At 37.9% G+C, this 21,112-nt stretch overlaps 1 pseudogene; it reads left to right on the top strand.

Annotated features, from left to right (window-relative positions):
• Nucleotides 1-5,921: 5,921 nt before the first annotated feature.
• LOC118519676 (small ribosomal subunit protein eS7 pseudogene) lies at nucleotides 5,922-11,560 on the top strand (annotated as a pseudogene).
• The last annotated feature ends 9,552 nt before the right edge of the window (nucleotides 11,561-21,112 follow it).

Below are 21,112 nucleotides of genomic sequence, written 5' to 3'. Positions count from 1 at the left end.
ATCTGGCTAAACAGCTCTACATGAGCTTAGGTACCAATGCTACATGTGAAAAAATGAGTGCTATGGGTTTTTAAAGAATTGGTGAGTTTTATTGTTTTAGTTTTTATCCAGGGAAGCACTGACCACATCTGATTTGCTTAGGCAGTTCTGTACTAAATACCTACTCACCCCTGACGAAAGAAGGTGTCAGGTTGGACACTGGGAAATCCAGATTAACACACTAGTTCTCTCAGGACCTCGGAGGATTCACAGTGGTCAAACAGAGACACTGGGTTGGGGAGAAGAGACTTAAAATCAGGACTCCACATGCTGGGATGAAGACCCACAGGAATGTGAGAACTATTATTACCTGGAATATTAAAAAATAGGGTTATGGGTATTACACATTTGTAAATCTGAAACTGAGAAACATTAAGAAAATTGCCAAGAGTTAAACAACCACGGATTTGCTCGTTCATATATACACTGAAAAATAGATGACAAATAATAACAATATATGCTAGTTACTATAGAAAGTTGTTAAAAGATAAAAGATGTGCAGTACCTGCCTTTGAGATGCAATTATCAGAACCAGCTCAAAGATAACAGAGCTGCAAGGGAGGTCCATCCACCAGAGTGCAAAAGGAAGACAGTCTTCTTGCGGTAGATAAAGCAGAAGACTTCAGAAGGGAAACACACTAGTGCTGGCATTTTCCAGATTAAAAAAAAAAAAAAAAGATGGAAACAGCTTTATAGTCAATGAAGATCTCTTTTTTGGATGCTCAGTCTCCCAATATGTATGAGGGAATCTTGGTGAAAATGCCTCCCATCGTGCAACCCTCACCACACATCTGCATACTCCATCGGACCCCTGGTCTAGATGCTGGCTGGCTGGTGACCTATCAAGGGGCTTCTGGGTCATTCTGATCCCGCTTGGGTTTTAGGAAGGCCCTACGCACCCACTTTGGGATAGGACTTTTACAGCCTACCTGCCTCACCTCCCTGGCAGCCAAACTGCTTTGAACCTGGTGAGTCTTGTGTGCTGCTGCCCCTCTTCTCCCTACCCCTGCACCAGCGACAGCACACCAGCCATAATAACAGGAGCAGCGTCTTACCTGTGCCTCTGGGATGGAGAGTTTTCTATGACCTGTCTACCAGTGGCACTCCTGTGTGTGCTCCCGGAACTAGGGACTTTTCTGTCCCTTGCTTATGGGTGGGCCTGAAGCTTCCCCTCCCGGGAAAGCAAGGTCTGGAAGCCCGCAGATATTTCATGTCCCTCTCCTCAGCACCACCACTAGTTCCTGCACCACCGTTGGGACTTAACTCAATACTGGGCTCTGCACCAGGCTTGCTCCTGAGCCTATGGTGGGAACCCCTGGGAAAGATCTTGCAAGTGATTGTGGATTTTCTTTTGTTCAGGCACCCCCAGCAATACTTAACACTGACTTGCTAAGCCATACTTGGCCACTAAAAGTTCTTTAACTTTTTAGCTGATTCTTATCTGCTTGTTTTGTAGCCTGCAAGGAGCCCTCCCTCCCTCATACTGTGCCGTTAAGTGGGATAGATCATACGTCCCACCTATATGTGGAGAGACTTCTTTCTCTTAATATTTTATATTATTAGGTTATGTGCCACCTCACGACTCTGATGAGCTTCAGAAAAAATATAATTTTGTAGTTTATCTGGATTTTATTCATTATTAGGATAGGAGTGATTTTTTTTAAAGCTTCCTACATCTTGAGGAGAAGCAGAAGCCCACTTCAGAATATCAAAAGCAGAAAATTTACAGAACTAAAAGGAGAACAGACAAATGCAACACAAACATAAGGATTTTATCACACCTAACCAGTACCTGAGAAGATAAGCAGGTATCTATCTATCTATCTATCTATCATCTATCTATCTATCCTACAGATAAACTATTAGATGTAATGAGTAAATTGAGCAATTAGGAAAGAACATATTTTTAAGATAGTATTTACAGTACACCAAAATCATCAAGTACCTAGGAATAAAAATAAACCATTACTAAGAAAATAAGTGAAGAACTGAATGATAGGAAGGATATACCATATTGGACTGGTAGACTCAATATTGTAAAAATATTGTGTCTCATAATTGAGCTTTAATTAAAGCCATGCTGTTCATGTTTCCAGCAGGTTGTTTCCGGGAAAATCAACAAACAATTTCTAAATTTCATGTGAAAATGCAAAATATCAAGAATACAAAAGACAATCTTGAGGGGAAAAAAGCTGGAGAATGTTCACTAACCAGATATCAAGAATTATTAAGGTAGTCTGGTATTAGTTCAAAGAGAATCACATAGCCTAATGGAACACAGTAAAGACTCCAGAAGCACATGCATAGAGTCACTTAATTTATTTTATAGATGCTACTGGAATGCAGAGAATTGGATGACATTTTAAAAAATATAAGAGATTGAATATGCAAACTGAACAATGATCAAACTATATATAAAAATAGAACTCTAACCCACAACCTAAAAAGCAACCAGCCTGGAAATTAAACCACCCTCTGCAGCAAAATGTCCAGGAAGTCAAACCACAACCCTGCGGTAATGGGCCCAAAATGGCCAGAACTTGATCAATAACTGACAGCTTCCCAAAGTTGGCCTCTGCTTCCAACTTAGGAACAACTGGAGAAAGCCAGATATGCTCTTCTAACTGATCACCATTTCTTGTTTTCTTGTCTCCAGCTTCTCCATACTGATAACTTCTAATCAAGGCTTCAGTCCTTCCCCTTTTTCCACTATAAAGCTTTGCCTCTCTTCTGCCTGCCTTTGAGTCCCTGCCAAATGTAAGTGAGGTGGCTGACTCACTCACTTGCTATAGCAACCTCTGAATAGTCTTTGCTTGTTTATTTCTACAAATATTACAGGATCAACTGGATATCTGCATATGAAAACAATCAACCTAGATCCCCTTGCTTACAGCCTTTACAAAACTAAATTCCAAATAGATCACTGATAGCAAGCTAAAAGATAATAAAAACAATACAGTAATATTGGATAATATCTTCCTGACCTTGTGGTAAGCAAATTCATTTTTTTAAGCTTTACACCAAAGAACCCAACACAAGAATAAAGTTGATAAGTTGAACCACACTAAATTTAAAAATGTCTAGTGATTAAAAAAATTCTTAAGAGATTAAAAATGCACAATAGGAGAAGACACTTGTACTGCCTATATCTGTCAAAAGACTACTATACAAAATGTGTTTTAAAACTCCTGTGAATCAAAAGAAGAAAGACAATGCAATGAAATTAGGCAACAGACACAAATAAAAATTTTACAAAAGTATATGAAAAAGTGTTACACATCATAACCCATCAGAGAAATGCAAATTAAAACTAAAACGAGATACTAGTACACACTTAACACAATGGTTATTAAAAAAAAAAAAATCTGACAATATCAAGTTTTGAAAAGGATCTAGAGCACCCGGAGCACTCATACAGACCGATAGGTACAAATCGGTACAATAATTTTTGAAAACTATTGGTAGTTATCAATAGCACTAAACATCTGTATAACCCGTGATCCAGAAATTTACTTCAAGCTATATACTCAACAGAAATAAGTGTAAATGCATGCCAAAAGACATGTAAATAAAGTCCATAGCAGTTCCATTCAGAATAATTAAAAACAGAAACTGGGGTAGCAGAACAAAGGGGCATCAATAGAAGAATGAATATCGTGGGATGTATTAATATAATGAAATAATATAAAGCAAGGAAAAAATGACTAACAAATGATACATACAACATGTTCAAATCTCAAAAATAATATTAGTAAAAATAAGCCAAACACAGAAGAGTGCATACGTATGATCTCGTTTATATGAAGTTCAAGAACAGGAAAAACAAAAGCTAATCTAGGGCAATAAAAATGGAAAGCAAAATCATAATGAAGAAAGAGTGAGTATTGAAGGAGGTTTCTAATGTGCTGAGAATCTTCATCTTGATACGAGTCCTAGTTACAAGGCAAATATATTTGAAAAAATTCATTGAGCTACACACTTAGGGTTTATTCTCTTTGCACATGCACCAATAAATCCCAAGAGAAAAGGCTTTGACAACTGGAAAATTTTTACAATGATGGCTTCAGGAGTCTGGTGACAACAGCAGAGTTGAGAGTTTAGCACAAGTCCCATTATTAGTGGGCCTGTCACTGCACTGGCGGCATGGGGAGTCCAACAGGATCAAGATCAAAACTCTTCCTGTGCCATTACATGCCTACAGTGTTACTGTCTAGACTACCTTAGTTTTTGCCAACTTTTGTGAACCTGGTTTTCCAGCATTCCCTTTGATTCTATAAGTTACTCGTATCTTTTCTGCATAAATTTGTTAGAGTTGATTTCTGTTCCTTGAAACCAAGAAGCTCAATAAAAAAAAAAAAAAAAAGTAACAGTTTGAGGGGTGCCTGGGTGTCTCAGTTGGTTAAGTGTCTGACTCTTGATTTCAGCTCAGGTCGTGATCTCAGGGTCATGGGATCAAGCCCCCCATTTTCCACCCCCCATCAGCTCTGCACTCAGCAGGAGTCTGCTTGTCCCTCTCCCTCTGCTCCTCCCCCATTCTCTCTCTCTCTCTCACTCTTTCTCTCTCTCTGTCTCTCTAAAATAAAGAAATAAAGTCTTTTAAAAAATTTTTTTTAAACGTAAAATATAAAATATTGCAAATTTCCAGCCCCAAAACATCAAACCTGCTAACCACAGAATATATGGTATAGGAGAGAGAAGGCCTCAATATTCCAGGCTGGAAAATTTGAAATACTTATTATTTCATAGTAAAATGGTATTTGAACCTCAACTTTTGTATATTGAAAGTTAGACCATGTATTTATCAAGCACAGCCCTAGCCTAGGAAAAAGAAGCAGTATATTGGAATACTTGCTAGCTTCAGAAAGAAACAAAGGTACAAGCTTAGCCGGATACTGGCCCTGTTGAAAGCAGTAAAAAAGGAAAATACATCATTGTTAACAGAAAACCTCTTGTATTGTAAGATCTAAAATTTCAAAAGCTGCCTTGACATCTTTGATCCTAGCAGGGTCCCTAAGGCCTAAATATGAGCTCCCCTGCCCTAGTCAGATATGCCCCCCACTCAGTGGGAAAGGCTTCCCACTAAGCTACTTGCACTCTCAGGTGGGCCAGCTGCACCCCACACAGTCCTCAGTCTAATGGGTTTCACCTCCCTGCCAGCCCTCAAAATTATCCAGTGAAGCCCATCACATCCTCCCAGGGCTAGGGTACCAGGGGGCACCTCACCCTCTTGTTATTACAAAGCCTGCCTCCCACAGACCCTTATGATTCTCTCTGCTCTCAATTGCAACCCCTGTGTGGCCTTGCGTGGCAGGCAGTGTCCTCCTCTCCCAAACTGTGGGCATATGTGACTAATAAACTACTGTCAATTTCATCTGTCTACTGTCATGTGTTCTGCCATCTTACTATTTAGGGAGGGGAACCCCCTCCATCATCAATGTGGTGAGTAGGAAATGATCAGCAAACTTCTCTGCCTGCAGACTGAACCAAATGGCTCAAAGTCTACACATCTGATGTCCAGAAGGACTAGAAAAGCCCAATTCTCTTCTTCCAGCTAAGATCTGCGTAAAGAAGTCAGGCCCGGGGCGCCTGGGTGGCTCAGTTGTTAAGCGTCTGCCTTCGGCTCAAGTCATGATCCCAGGGTCCTGGGATCGAGCCCCGCATCGGGCTCCCCGCTCGGCGGGAAGCCTGCTTCTCCCTCTCCCACTCCCCCTGCTTGTGTTCCCTCTCTCACTGTGTCTCTCTCTGTCAAATAAATAAAAAAATCTTTAAAAAAAAAAAAAAAAGAAGTCAGGCCGTAAATGACCTAACATAATATGGCACCATCCAAGCTTAATACAAAGACCTTTCCAAGCATTTCCTATTGGTATTCTATGACTACAAAGATGACAGATGAACTCCTTAGAAGATGCAGCCTGAGGGCAAGAACAACTTACCAGCATCTCTCCGTTGAATCTGTCATTGTGAATTACCTAACAGCAAAGGCCGTGCATGATACAGATGCTCTTAAAGTAAGGGCCTCAGAGATGGGCAGGACTTTGAAACCTTTTGCTTGGGAGACAAAGATCTTTGGACTCAAGTACTCTGATGAGACAAGATCTATGGCTCTAGCAAAAGACCAATTGTGTTTCAAAGCTAGTCATGCCCTCTGCTAGACAGTTTGGTGTAGAGATACAAAAGTTTGAAATGACTACAGCCAGTCCGCCATTATGGAAATGAACCTGACATTACAGAAGACAGACCAACAGGACTAGAAGAAACTGGCTCCTTGGCATCTTTAGCTACTGAATCAAACAAATTCTGAAGCCAGCCTTATGGCCTTTATATGTAGGGGACCATAAATCCTCTTTATTGTTTAAGTCAGTTTGAGTTGTTGTTGTTGTTTTCTATAACCTGTTCTTAGTGATATAAGCATTCCAGTCAGGGAATCATAAAGCAATACTTTTCTAAACCACTAAAAAAGATGAGATTATAATTATTGGGATATTTCCAGACACCTTAAGATTTAAATTAGATGCCTGTACCTCTGAAATGATTAACTCTTAATGGCTTTCAAGGAAAGAAGGATTCACACTATGGGGTAGATAGAAAGGAAGAGACTCAGAGGTGGAAATGAACAATAATGGTGGGATAGCAGGGAAGATAGGGCGACAGTTAAGACCAGGTAGAAGTCAGAGGAATGGTACTTATGAGTGGCAAAAACAAGATAGAAACATTCAAAGGTGAGTTCACATAGACGGGAAAGACTTGTAGACGCAAGCCAGGAGATGGACAAGAAATCTTTTTAAGAGCACCAAATGGATTCAGAATGGCATAGCTGTAAGTTATCCTTTAAGAATTTTGGTCAATGTTTCTAAATATTTATAGACTTTTATTAAAATATATTAACTAAGAGAGGGACTCTGATTCAGGAAGAACACAAAAATCAGAAAAGTTATTATCTATAATTATGTTTTTCAAAACTATGAAATAACCAGGCTTAAATTTGGTGCATTTCCATTCTCTTCTTTGTGACTGTTTTCCTACTTAGAAAAATTATTTTTGCTCCATTTCTTAAATATCCATAAGAACTCTTTTTGTATCTATAAAGTTCTATCATGAACTCAAGGAATCCTGTGTGTTCCACACAATCATACTGGTGGGCTTATTCAAATACAAAATGAATACATTTGTATACATTCCAAGGACTTCCTTGGTAAATTCTGAGATGAGCCCAGAAAGGACACAGAAAGGCTAAAGGAAGGGAAACCCTATAAATACTCATTATATAGAGCAAGGATTACCTGAAAGGGATGGGGGTGAGTACCCAGGCCACATTTCTGCACATGGTCCCCACGGCTTCCTGTTACCTACAAATTAAAATTCAATTATGTGTACAGCATATTAGTCATATATTCCACCTACCTGACTAACCTGACTTCTTTTTTCAACTTTGCACATCTACAAAGATGAAATGCGTACTTCCTATAATATATTGCTCCTCATTGTCTTAAAACAGAATGTTATTTTTGTTTGGAATGCATTTCTACCTACCTATTACTTATACACATTTATATGTAACAACTTTAGTAAAGCTTTTCTTGGCATATCCAGGTTGGTCTAAATATCCCAGTATTCCTCAATTATCTTTGTACACCACCACATTACACCACCATATTTTTTAATTTCAATCCCTTGCTTGTGCCCCTGACCTATGGACAGGGAACATGTCTTATTTATCTTTATTCTCATGGTGCTTTGCACAAACTGGGCTCATAATACCTGTCATGTGAATGGATGAATGATCCAGAAAGTCCAGCTTTATCAACTGATAGTAAAAATGTATTGATTATTTTTATGTTCACTATAAAATCCTTCTAAAACACAAATAATGTTCCTATTTAAATGCGGAAATTTAAATATCAGAATTCTTTTCTTAGTTTAATCTATGGCTTTAATTCCTGTTAAATATAAATGGTTTTTGAAGAGGTAACTCATATATCAGTTTCTAGGCTATCTTTCATTTATTGCAATAACAACTAAATTCACTCCCCTGGATGTACCTAGTCTTTCCTGATTCCCTTTGGTCCAAATATGTTGCTTGTGGGTAGGGGGGAGGATAGATATTTTGATTAGTTATAGTTTTTAATTTTCTGATAAATTGCTCTAAGTTTCTTAATGATGATAGGAACAAGGGCACATATACTCCTGAAAGAAAAGGGGGGACTCCTACAAACGAGATTGAAGAAATTTTGGAAACTGAAATTTCAAAATTTCTTGTATACTGAAGGTCAATGTACCTGTGTGGAAAGGCTTCCTGATGGTAGGTTTCCCTACCCACAATAAATCATGGTATTTTAACTGACTCCCTAACTGATGGAAATAAGGAAATTCCATACAGAGAGACTTGCATGTGAGATATAATAAATATTCCAAATGAAATAATATCAGACTTTAAAAAATGACCCAAGTAACTCTCATTGAACCTTTGCACTTTGACTTCTGTTAGTTTCTTTTGTTTACTTTCTAAGTGGAATAGACATAAAGTAAGACCCTTTGATAGGTTTCCATGCAGAGAATGGATGGTGATAGTATCACAAAGCCCTTACCAACAAGGCCACATTGCTTATCACAGCCAGATGAATTATTCACCATTTCAGCCTTCTTTCAACATTGGGATATGGAAAGAAGGTGAACTTTATAGTCAGCTTTGCACTTCTGGGGTCAGCCAAGCACTTATCTTCAGAGCAGCAGAGGAACGTTAATTTTACAAGGTCCTCTACTCCATTCTCCTGGAATGGAAATCCAACCAAGACCTTATCAGCCCGAGATCAGCCTTGGAGCTATATGAGAATAAACTCACCTTGAAAAGAATAAACTCAGGCAGGGAAAGGGATGGATTTTACTGCAGTGAATTTGCAGTTTCAGATATGAAGCTGCCTTCAATTTGTGCATAAGTATCTTTTTTTTTTTTTTTAACCTTTTCATTGGGGCTTCCTATCTTTCTGCCACACCTCAGAAATACTGAATTCAAGGTTTCCTGTTTCTCTGACTCCATTACCCTAAAGTGCTAATAATCCCTTAGCCATTAGACTTCCCCCAACTACAGGGTGTGTTTAAGGCCCAAGTATAACATTTGCTATATCTTTCATCTTCCTCTTTGCACGGTTTCCCCCATATAGGTCCCATTGTCTCCTTTGTCTTTGTTTTAAGCTCACCAGCTGCTCTCAGCAAGTAAAGAAGTAACTAATTTATAATGAAGTTAGACAATTAATAAGATTTTTTATCCAGAAGGAATTTTTATTTAAGGAAGGCACAAAGCAGGAAGTAAACCAAGTAGGTTAGTTTCTTGGTAATTTTTTTTATTCACTCTTTCATTACATTCATCCTAAAAACATTAATTAAACACTTCCTATGTGCCATACTTGGCAAAGTGAAGCGAAAAACACGGGCACTTTCCTTAAGGAATGTAACTTTTGGTGAAGACGCAAACATAAAGTAATTATGATAAATGATTGTTTATCATAATAGATTGACAAAGGGAACTATGGAGGCAGACTAGGGTATATGGACAACAACAGTCTTTCTACTAGGATTCTCTCCCTTCTCTGGGTTGATGTTCTTCCTAAGGGTATAATGGTTCAGAGAGTGTTTGAGATAACAACTTCTAGACTCTCAGCAGCTTATATGTCATCTGCTCTGAAACTGATCTTCCTCCCTGGTTTTCCTCTTCTGCCTACCTCCTCTCAGCAGCCAGTCTCTAAAAAAGGCTTACTAGGGCATATCACCTTCAGGTAGCAGAACCTACGTCTAGGACATCAAACAAAGGAACAATTCAAAATGATGGTTTCTGGCCCAAGAAAGTGAAAGATTCTGTTGACTAAGAAATCCTTTAACAAATCAGATGTTTTCAATGGTTGCTTTCAACAAAATTGAAGGAGGGCTAACTGAATCCATGGCATATAGAATATTAAAGATAATTTTTTTGTATAAAACTGTATCTTCTTTATTTTGGTTACCTTAATATCAGAACAAAATAAACAACAACAACAACAAAAAACCCAATACACATCCAAACCTTTGTCAAATATGGGAAAGGATAGGGCTTGAGGCCCTTGTATCCTGCCTCAGACATGCCAGGTCACTGTGTGTGTGTGTGTGTGTGTGTGTGTGTGTGTGTGTGTGTGTGTTGTTGTTGTTGTTATTGTTTATTTGCGTATAATTCATAAGGAAGTCAAAGAGCTGAAAGACACTTGTTTAACAAAAGTCTTTCCATTCAAATCTCCATATATACAAGAACAAGATTTATCATGCTTAATCTTTAAAACCGGAAAGAATTTTTGGTGAATTCTGCTTCATTCTAGACATGATTAATATTCATAACTAGCTGCATGAATTTAAAGTTAAAAGCAAGAGCCCTTTTATGTCGTTAAGAAATTAGTTCCAATAAATTTTACTTTTTCCATTTGAAATATTTATCAAAATGTAACAGTATTTATATCATTTTGACCAGTTGTATACTATAATGGATAATTATAATGATAACTCGGTCCAGAAAAACTTTTTAACACTTATAACCTATGGTCACTTAGAACCTATGAAATTATTTTTTAAGGTACATTAAATACTATTTATTTATTTACTTATTTACTTACTGTTTGCAAATAAGTGTGAGAGAGTGATCAATAAAAGTTTTTTGAACATAAAACATTAAATTTAGATAACTTGCCTGGTGGACATGAAATGGAAATGTGAGTTCAGGGGAAAAAGAGCTTGTTACTTTACATAAAAATAGGATTCATCAGGAGAAAGGCTCAGAAGAGAGGAAATGAAAGTAGAAGAAAAGAGCAGTTTAGGGAGAGGACATGGCAAATACCAAAGTATGAATTCAAGACAAAGCTTTGCAAGTTGAGGGGACTGCAGGGTATTCCCGAGTGATTCTTCCCTCTATCAGTGAGAGAGACTGAGTTCTCCTAAGACTTCGACCTCTTCCCAGAGTGCTCAGCCAGAAGTTCACGTTTAATTCAAGTCCAGTGATTTTGAAGCCTTGGCAAAAAGCCAGATGAGTTGTGTCTGGAATTTCTCAGATTCTCCTGGACTTGGAAGTAAATTCCAGAGTTCAGCTAAGAGAGCTAACTATCCCAGCAGCCAAGAAAATTAAAGTTAGTAGTGGTCAGAGAGATGTTACAATCCTGTTTCCATTCCTCATGTGAAATCTTTCCAGAAGATCCAAATGCAGCTAGTACATGAATTGGAGAAGCGTTAAGTGGGAAGCACGTTGTCACTATTGCTCAGGGAAGAATTCTACCTCATATGTAAAAGACATAAAAAGAAAAAAGAAAAGACAAAATGTTCCATGATGCAATTCTTCAAGACTTGGGTCTTCCAAGTAAAATTGTGGGTGAGCGAATTCGTGTGAATCAGGACAGCAGCTGGTTCCTAAAGATACATTTGGATAAAGCACAGCAGAACAATGTGGAAGCGAAGGCCAAAACTTTTTCTGGTTATATATAAAAAGCTCACGGGCAAGCTTGTGAATTTTTAACTGCCACAGTTTCAATTGTAAGCATAGATACCTACATAAAATCTGTATTTAAAAAGAAATGAAGAGGAGGAAAAGAAAGGACAGAAATCACTTGAAGAGATTTTAAATATCTGAAATGGAGAGCGTTCTAGCTTAGGTTAGAGATACTGAATTTATAGTGGCATCAGTCATCACAGGTACAGCTTTTTCTCCAAGAGCTCTAAAGTCCTGACAAGGAGTGCGGAAGGGTCACATTAAGCAGCACTGAGGTTTTACAGCATTGGTTGGGAGGGAAAGGTGAGAGGAGAAGGACGTGGAGGTGACTGGCAAGAGAATGACCCAAATAGTGGACTTTGGGACCCAGGCTGCCTAGAGGCGGGACTAGAGGCAGAAGCTGTGGCTACAGCTGGGATGCACAGACTCGTGGGGGCCCTTGGTGGGTGGAGGGCACAGGCAGGTGTGACGGTGACGGTGATTACAGGCCAAGGAGCAGAAGTGGTGGAGAGACAGCTGGAGTAAGATGAGTGCAGTCAGCGAGTGATGTTTGGGAACCTGGACACTAGAGAGGGATTTAAAGCATCAGATAAAACCCAAGGCAGTTTGAGGGGGCGGGGAGCCTGGGTGGCTCAGTCGTTAAGAGTCTGCCTTCAGCTCAGGTCATGGTCCCAGGGTCCTGGGATCGAGCCCCGCATCGGGCTCCCCGCTCGGCAGGAAGCCTGCTTCTCCCACTCCCCCTGCTTGTGTTCCCTCTCTCACTGTCTCTGTCTGTCAAATAAATAAATAAAATCTTTAAAAAAAATAAGATAAAAACCAAGGGGGGAAATATTTTGGAAGTCTGTTGGGATGATGAGTCTGTTAATTTCTATTGTAAAGAAAGTGCAATTCTCTGCCTTGCCCTGACCACCCCCTCTAGAAAGCTGGCATGTTGTCTCAGGATTTTATAAATGCCTCTTAGCTCTTTCTACATAATGTGAAGTCAAAAGCAAGAATCCCAGATTTGGGTTGTATCCACACAATAAAAAGTATGAAAAGGAAGAGAGTGAGAGTGAGAGCTAGGGAGGGGGCGGGGCAGGAGGGAGGGCAGGACAAGGAGAGAGGGTGAGGGGAAGGACAGAAGGAGGAAGGGGAGGGGGGCGAATGAATCTGAATCTAATTCTGTGGATTCCTTTATAGAAACTAAACTAGAGTTAAATAATTCTTTTTCAAGTCACCTTGACCTTATTATGGTCTTAAAATTAAATAGAAAGGAGTAATTTCAGTCCTCCTTTTAAAATGGGAGGCAATCACATTGACGAAAGGGCTGTCACTGAACCAACCAGCTTAGGTCTTTCTCCAGCTTCCCATCCCTTGCAGTACACCCATAAAGACAACCCTGGCATGTTTTATTGAGCATGTACTATGTGCCAGGCTCCAACAGTACCTAAGTACTTGGAGTTCTGAGGGTGACACTCTCTCATACCTATGTGATCTTTGTACTTGCATCTTCCTCTCCCTGGAATATACTTTCCCCGCTTTTCCTCCTGAAATATTCCTCGCCTTTTATCAAAACCCAACACATATCACATACTTTATGAGGTTTACTCTCTTAGGCAGATGAAGATGCATTTTCCTCTATTAAGTTCATTATTACTGCTATTGTAATATAGCTGTTAATATCATTTTTCTAGCCACAATATCATGTTTATCCCCAAAACCAAACATACTCTTAGGTGAATGGAAAATATTAAATGAATATTTGTTGAATTAGTGGTCTGATGCATAAATCAATTAATGAATGCATCTGCACCAATATATTCCAAACTCTTCTATACCAATAAATTACTGCACACAAAGGGAAAACTTTGGGCTCCAGTCATAATTTCTAGGCAAGTAATATCCTCTGTGTTTTAAGAAGCCCTTCCAAAGACACCCTGCATTATTTGTCTTATTATCTAATATTGATAGTGACAACGGTAGTATTTGTACTGAGAATTTCAGAAGCCTTGATACCAGTGACACTGAGTATCAAATATAAGAAAAGGAACCGGATGAAGAAGGTGGTTGGAATAAGCATATTAAATTGAGGCCACATAGCTCTGCTACATACTGCAGAAGCTCTTATTCCTCCTTTCCTGCTGACTCCCACGTCTCTCACGTGTTAGGGCATTGTCTTCACAGTGTTCATAGAACCAACCAGATATTGTTGGAAATCACACTGTAAGTAAATTAGGTACAGGATAGTATAGGCTGATGAAGTACTATAATTTAATTTTATTGCATCTGTGGAAACAGTAAATAAATGCACAGCATAATATGCTGAGATAGTCTATTGATCTTTTCAGTCAATATTGGATGAAAATTCCTAACAAAACATAAAATTACAATATTGTTAGAAAAGATATTAGTTTCAGCTTTTAATACTACAAGGTAATTGTTTCATTTTACACACATCTACTATATATGTAGATGACCAAGAACTGAATTCATAGTTGGTTCTATCACATGTAGTAATAATACATTTATCCCGAGGTTACTTATTATGTTATCTCCTAGAACTAGTGAGCCTAAGGGTAGGATAGGCTTGAATGTTGATGTTTAACCAAAAAGATGTCACAAAATCTGGGGACCCAAGGAAACCTCTAAGGTTTCCCTCAGAGTTAAAGTATTTCCTTCTAAGAGCCCACTTCCAATTTATAATCTTGATTATCTATTTAACACGTTATACAAATATATATGTGTGTGTGTGTGTATATAAACACACACACACACATATGAATGAGTTGTGTGTTAGAGAGGATTTCCATAATGATAAATTGATGGTTGCCTTCTTGAAGTAGAAGGCATGCTTCAGAAAATATGGTTAAAAACAAGCTGAAAAACAAGCAAATAACTACGGAGACTTTCAATACAGGGAATGTTGTTTCACCTACCTAAGCAGATGCTTTGGATGTTTTGGATTTTAGTCTGCCTGGGAAATAACTGATAATAATCCTCTTTTCATTGAGAATCAAAACTGTTTTTAAGTGAATAAAAATTTCACCTGAAAATGTGTCATATCTAAAAATTGATTTTAGTTTTCCTGTCTTGGTGAGTCTTTGACTATATTGAGATGATCTTTGTGATTCAAAAACTTTTCAATGAAATTCAACCAATACATATTATATGCCTACTATATGCCAACGAGTATGATAGTCTCTTGAAGAAATGGAGGGATGATTGGCATGCAACTCCTATTATTATGGATGGAAAATGTTAGTGGGCCACTTCAATTTAACTGGGAGTGGCTGCTCTGCCACTTTGGAGAACTTAAGTTATTACAGGTTTTAAATAGGGGGAGTCAGAAATATATCACGAGAATAAGTTGTGTCATTTCTGAAGTATTAGGACTCTTTTTTTAATGTCTCAAATAGAGGTTTTTGTTTTCTTTTTAATTGTAATTCCCTCTAAATGCTAATATTTCCCCCTAAGGATGTTATTATACATGGCACATCATTTAAAAATCTCAAACTTTTTTCAAGAAGAAATTTTATTTAAATAAGGCATTTAGCTAGGTAATTTTGAAAAGAATTATTGTTGTGGTTAAAAATTAAATGATCTCCTCGAGACATTTTTCCCCCTCATTCTCCAATATTTCTTCTTCCTTTTTGACATCATTGCTTTAATGCTTCAGATGTTAGAGAAAAAGGACGAGTCCTTCTATATATGAGGTGGGATTCTGAATCAAAAGTGATATCGGAGGTATATTGGAAGACTACACACTTTGTCTAATAGAATAAAATTTCCGTGTGGAATACCATATATATTCATTCTGGAACTTTCAGGCTCCTTAAATTCTATCATTGCAATAGAATTAAGCTCTCCTTGGTAACTCTCACTATCAAGGATGATAAAACGAATGGATTAATCCTGGAGGAAGCAGGTCCATCAAATAGTAGCTAACTTTTTATTAGGAAAAAAAAAATGGATGTCTATGACTATGAATAGTAAAATAAAGCTGATCTTTTTCTGTTTATTTTTCACACAAGTTTATTAGATACAGAGAGGATCAGAGATCTTAGAAATGCACTCCATGATGAGAAAGTGAGTACAAAATCAGGGAAAGGGAACCCTCTGAAATTGAAGTACATCAGAATCAATGTAATGCACCAGAAAATGAATGAATACAGTCAGATCTGGAAACAACCTATGTGTCTACCCTCAGGAAATTTTTTAAATAAAATTTTAAGGAAATAGGAATAAGTTCTCTCCCCAATCCAATGAGGCTAACTGGGGTCAGGCTGAGGAAAACTATAATCTCTGTTTTTAGGTCTTAACTGATCTTGAAAAGGCAAATAAGTTTTGTTGATTGAAAATGCATTTAATTTAATAACAGAAACTTGTCAAGGCTTATTTAGCACCACCCAAGAAAGAGAAATATTTCTGAAATTCATCCAATTCTATTTGCTCTATTTTTATGCCAATCAAACAGCATTCCGGTTATCAGTTTCGATGCCAAGATACCTTGAAAAGGTGTTCTGGTTAAATGACATGAAGTTACAGAACAAAATAGCTGTCTAGTGAGTGACTGCACCAGAACTACTATAAATATGGCACTTGGGACTGGGACGAGGTCTGTCATCACTCCGGGACCTCTTGGGTATAAGACCTCATGCCTATTTGTGTTTTCTTCCCTCTTCAACATGTACTAGAGTTGTTATGAGAATAAAGTGTCTCAGGAAGAAAACCTCATTGCTAGCTACCTAATTATTGCTTCTGAAACTCAGATAAAATCTTCTCGATAGCCTGAATTTGGGTCAGAATTGAGAATGCCAAGGCCTACCCCTGATAATCAGTAAATCGAAGAGAATAAAGATAAACAGAAGACCATGGAAAAGCATTTGATAAATATTTGGGGAGACTTCCTATGTTGAGTGAACCACTATCCACATATGGAGACCAAAAAAAAATTTTTAAGCCATTTGATTATAGCTTAAAGTATAGAAAAAAACAATCATCATCACTGAAACATAAACTCAATAGGCAGATTCGTAGTTGGCCTGGAAAATAGTTATGAAAACCTCTACTTTCCCCTGCCCAGGAGAGTGAGAAGTGGTTTTCTGTTGCCATTCTGCTCCTGGGAGGACCAAGCAGGAGACAAATTTAAGGTCCGCTTTGCCTGGCATAGACTGGGCTCCACACAACACCCCAAAGGAGTTTGTCAGGCATTGTGCTTAACTGAGAACCCTGAACTCCACCTGCCACTGCCTTGAGACCTCAGAACTGCACTGATTAAAGAGGCATTCATTTTCATGCCTGATTTTCCTGATGCTCAGTTGTACTGTTTTATAGGTGAACGTGACTCCGGCTACTACTAGCACTTGTACGTTAATGACAATGTTAATAACTACACTGATACCAGTGACATTTGAAACATGCATATCCTTTATACATTTCGAGGTATTTTCATTCTATTTCACATGAATCCTCATGGTGAGTCTGGGCAAAGAAGATAATGATAGGCACCCCATTCAACAGATGAGAACACTGCAAATCAAAGGGCTTATTTGGATTTTCAGCAGCAGGTTAGAAGAGCCTGGAATAAGATCAGAGGACTCCAGTTTCTCCTTCAGAGGCATTTCCTGCTATTAGTCACAACCAGGCACTCTGAGTCACAGGAAATGCTTTCTTTGGGGCAAATGGAAGACAACTCTGGAGGCCTAGAAACAAGGCCTAAAGGGAACACACAAGTTTAGCTTTATGTCTGCCATCCTCCTCATTATTCTCCTTCGCCCTATAAGGCCCACGTATCCAGAGGAAAAAATAACAAATCAACATTATTTTTTTTAATAATCGGCATAAATCTTAATTCATCCCACGTATGTGGCTCTTCTACTGCTGCCTATCTGCAAGGGGCTGCCCCTCCACTGAGGCAGGCAGTTTAGCCATACCACACAGGCGGCTGAGCTGGGATGGGGGAAGGAAAACACAGGTAGTAACCATAGATCCCTACGAAAAAATCAAATCAAATAAAAAAGAAAGGTTAAGGTAGAAACGGAGATAGCACATGAATATACTTTTATTTCTCTCGATCTTCTAAGAGGAGACAATGAGAAGCTTTTAAGTGTTTTGGTAGAAAAATGCAGGGAAAATTTAAAAGACAAGAAAGAGTTAGGGGATGATTTTTAAACAGTACATTTTAAGTGCTTTCCTTTTGAAAATGTCTGAGAGAATTATTCCGTATGTGCAACCAAATATGCAATTCTCTTGGACATTCATTTTTTTAATTACCTTAGCAGCCAATCATGAAAAAGAAACAGACTCTGGCTTTTTCATTCTAAACAGAAGAAAGCAAGCTTGGAGGACTTGAGAATGCAATGTAATTGGAGAGAAAAAAATAACCACAATTAAAGAGGATGAAGGATTGAAGGGAAAGAGAAGGGCCTAGAAGAAGGGAGCTTAGCAAATGAAAATGCGGCAAAAATGACAGTGCCTAGCGAGAGGAGCATTGGTGGCTTCACCAGAATTCTGCCCATGAGAAGAGGACATTTTCTTAGTCGCTTTTGGATTCCCTCCTACTACTACCGAAACACTTTGAATTTAATAGACAAAGGTTAAACGTATGGTTGGATGCTGACCTGAGGGTATCTTTCCTTCTGATGAATGAGATACTACCATTGCTCCTTGTCTACTGAATTCCTAAAAATACAGGAATGTAAGACTTCAGAAGTAATTTAATTCCACTACACACCTTGTTTAATCAATTTTTTTCTGTCTGGCTTTTAGCAGAATGAAGGAGAGAGAGCCCAAGACTACAGAAAGGTGGTAAAGAGCTGAGTCTCAGCTCAGTCTGACTAGCTGTAGAACCTCTGTCAGGTCACTGACTCTGTCTGGGGTTCACTTCATTTAAATGTACAGGGAAGGAGCTACATTCTGTGTACATTTGTATTAGAGTCCCTGTCCTAATCACTCAACTGTCAGTGGAAAATAACCAAATACACGTTTTCAACTGCCTTGATAGCTGATTCAATGTGAAATATGTAGTTTTCGTAGTGATGGCTTTATTTTGAGTGCAGTGGAGATTACTACACAAGACAAACCACCCTCTTCATTCCTACCATTCATGAACTCATAGAGCAAAGTTGCAGTGGTTGGGGAAATACTGCTTCAGCCTTCATTACAAGCATGTATGAAGGATTTGATATAACCAATGATTAAATGGCAAGAGAGAGTTTCCCTTTTCTTTCTGACCTTATTCTCTGGAATATTGAAGATAAAATATATATAATCAGCCGAGAATATACTTGGTTTCCCTGATTACAAATAGGTTTGCCACTATTATTGTAGTTTTACAACTGAAAAATCTAAAACAATTGTCTGCCCTAGTGTTTAGGCTCTAGGCTCTTCCAACTAAGATGTGTTGTACTGATTTCTGCATCCATAGCATGTAGCCCTGTCTCTGGCACAGGAAATGGTACTCAAAATGTGTCTATGAAATTGCATGGTATGGGGTGATTAAGAAACAGTTGTTCAAGTAAAACATCTAAATACTCAAATTGTAAATGTATTGACTAATGAATTACTGGGAAGTGAACACACACATATATCTGCCACCCAGGGTGAGAAATTATATATATTGTAGAAACTTTCCCATCCCTTCTTCTTTCCTGTAGAGATTCATCACCTGACTTCTAACATGATAAAGTATTTCTACCTGCTTTTGAACTTTATATAAATGCCATGTTACGAAATATACTTTTTCTTGTCTAGTTTTTTTCATTCATTGGCGTGTTTGCAATATTCACCCATGTTATTGCTTGGAGCTCTAATACAGTCATTTTCACTGTAGTATATTATACCACTTGTGAATGAAACACACTTTTTCTTCTAATCACTGCTGCTATTGATGGACATTTGAGTAGCTTACAGGCTCCGATTCCCATGAAAACTATTTCTGTGAATATCCTGATATCTTTCCTGTGGCGTATAATGGGAATTCATTCTGGCATGCGAATGCATTTCTGTTGGGTAGATACCTAGACATAGAAATGTGGCTTCATTTGGTAGGCATTTATTCGGGTTGGTAGATAATTATAGGTTGATTCCCAAACATAGCTGTTCAAGTCTGCACTCTCTAGAAGTATGTTACAGTTCTAGCTGCCCCACATCCTCACCAACAGTGCATTGTTGTCTTTTCAACTGTAGCCATGGTGGCCAATTGTGTGATGGCATATCATGATGGCTTAATTTACTTTTCCTTCATTTCTCGTCATTGCGAATGCCTTTTGTTATCTTTGTTGACCATTAAGATATGCTTTTTTGTGTGTGTGAGTTGCGTGTTTGAGTCTTTCACTGGTGTTTTGAATAGGTTGTCAGTCTTTTCCTTATTCGTTATAAATTTATGTGTAAATAATTTATGTATTATGAATACCAGTTCTTTATTGAATATATGTATTATAGGGATCTTTGCCTACTCTGTGGCTTGCATTTCCACTTTATTAACTGTGTCTTTTAATAAAGAGAAGTTCTAAATTTTAATGTATGCAATCATTTTACTCATTTCTTGAAAAGGTTGTCTTTTCCTGTCTGTCCTGTGTTACTACCTTTTCATAAATCAGGTGTGAATTTGAATCTGAACTCTCTATCCCCATTCCAGTGGTCGACTTCTCTGATTTTATGCTGAGATCACATTATACTAAATAATGATCAGCCTTCTGAGAAGGCTTGATTATCTCATAGTGTAGAATCTTCATCTTAGTTCTATATTTCATCGTTAGAAATCTTGAGTCTTCTTGGCCCTTTGTATTTCTATACATACTTTTAAAAAAGTTTATCATTTTCCACATAAATAAACTGCTAAAATTTTGTATTGTGATGGCCTAACTACATTGAATATGTACATCAATTTCTGGAGAATTTACTTCTCTTTTTTTTTTTTTGGGAGAATTTACTTCTTAAAAATATGGCCATTTCCAATTCATTAGTGTAATAATTTATATTTTGTCTGAAAAGGTCTTGCACATTTCTCAAATAAGTTTCTTCATAAGTATGTGTCTTTTTGTTAAGACTGTTGAAAATAGCATGGTTTGAAGATATTTTTTAATTGCTGTTCAGTGCTATTTAGAAAAACAATTGATTTTTGTAACTCTACTATGTATCCAACAACCTTTCTAATTTTACTTATCAACTGAAATAGTTGATCTGAAAATATGTGTGTATGTGTGTGTACAGTCAATTCTCATTATTCACAGAGTCCATATTTAGGAATTCACCTACTCACTGAAATTTATTTGTAACACTGAAATGAATACTTGTGTCACATTCATGGTCACTTGTGAACAAGTGGAGGAAAATTTGAAACACCAACACACATTCCCAGATAAGATGGAACAAGACGATACTCTGCCTTCTTGTCTCATCTCTCATACTATAAACAAGTGGCCTTTCTGCATCTATTTGGTGCCATGCTTTTTGCATTTTTGTGCTTTTTGGGGTGATTTTATTGTTTAAAATGGCCCTCAAGCTTACTGATAATATGTGCTGAGTGTTACTAGTATAATTAGACTGCGATATGCCTTACAGAAAAGATACATGTCTTAAATAAGCTTTGTTAGGCAT

This window comes from Halichoerus grypus, chromosome 13 (genome assembly GCF_964656455.1).
Source record: "Halichoerus grypus chromosome 13, mHalGry1.hap1.1, whole genome shotgun sequence".
NCBI lineage: Eukaryota > Metazoa > Chordata > Mammalia > Carnivora > Phocidae > Halichoerus > Halichoerus grypus.
This window is presented reverse-complemented; position numbering and strand designations above follow the sequence as displayed.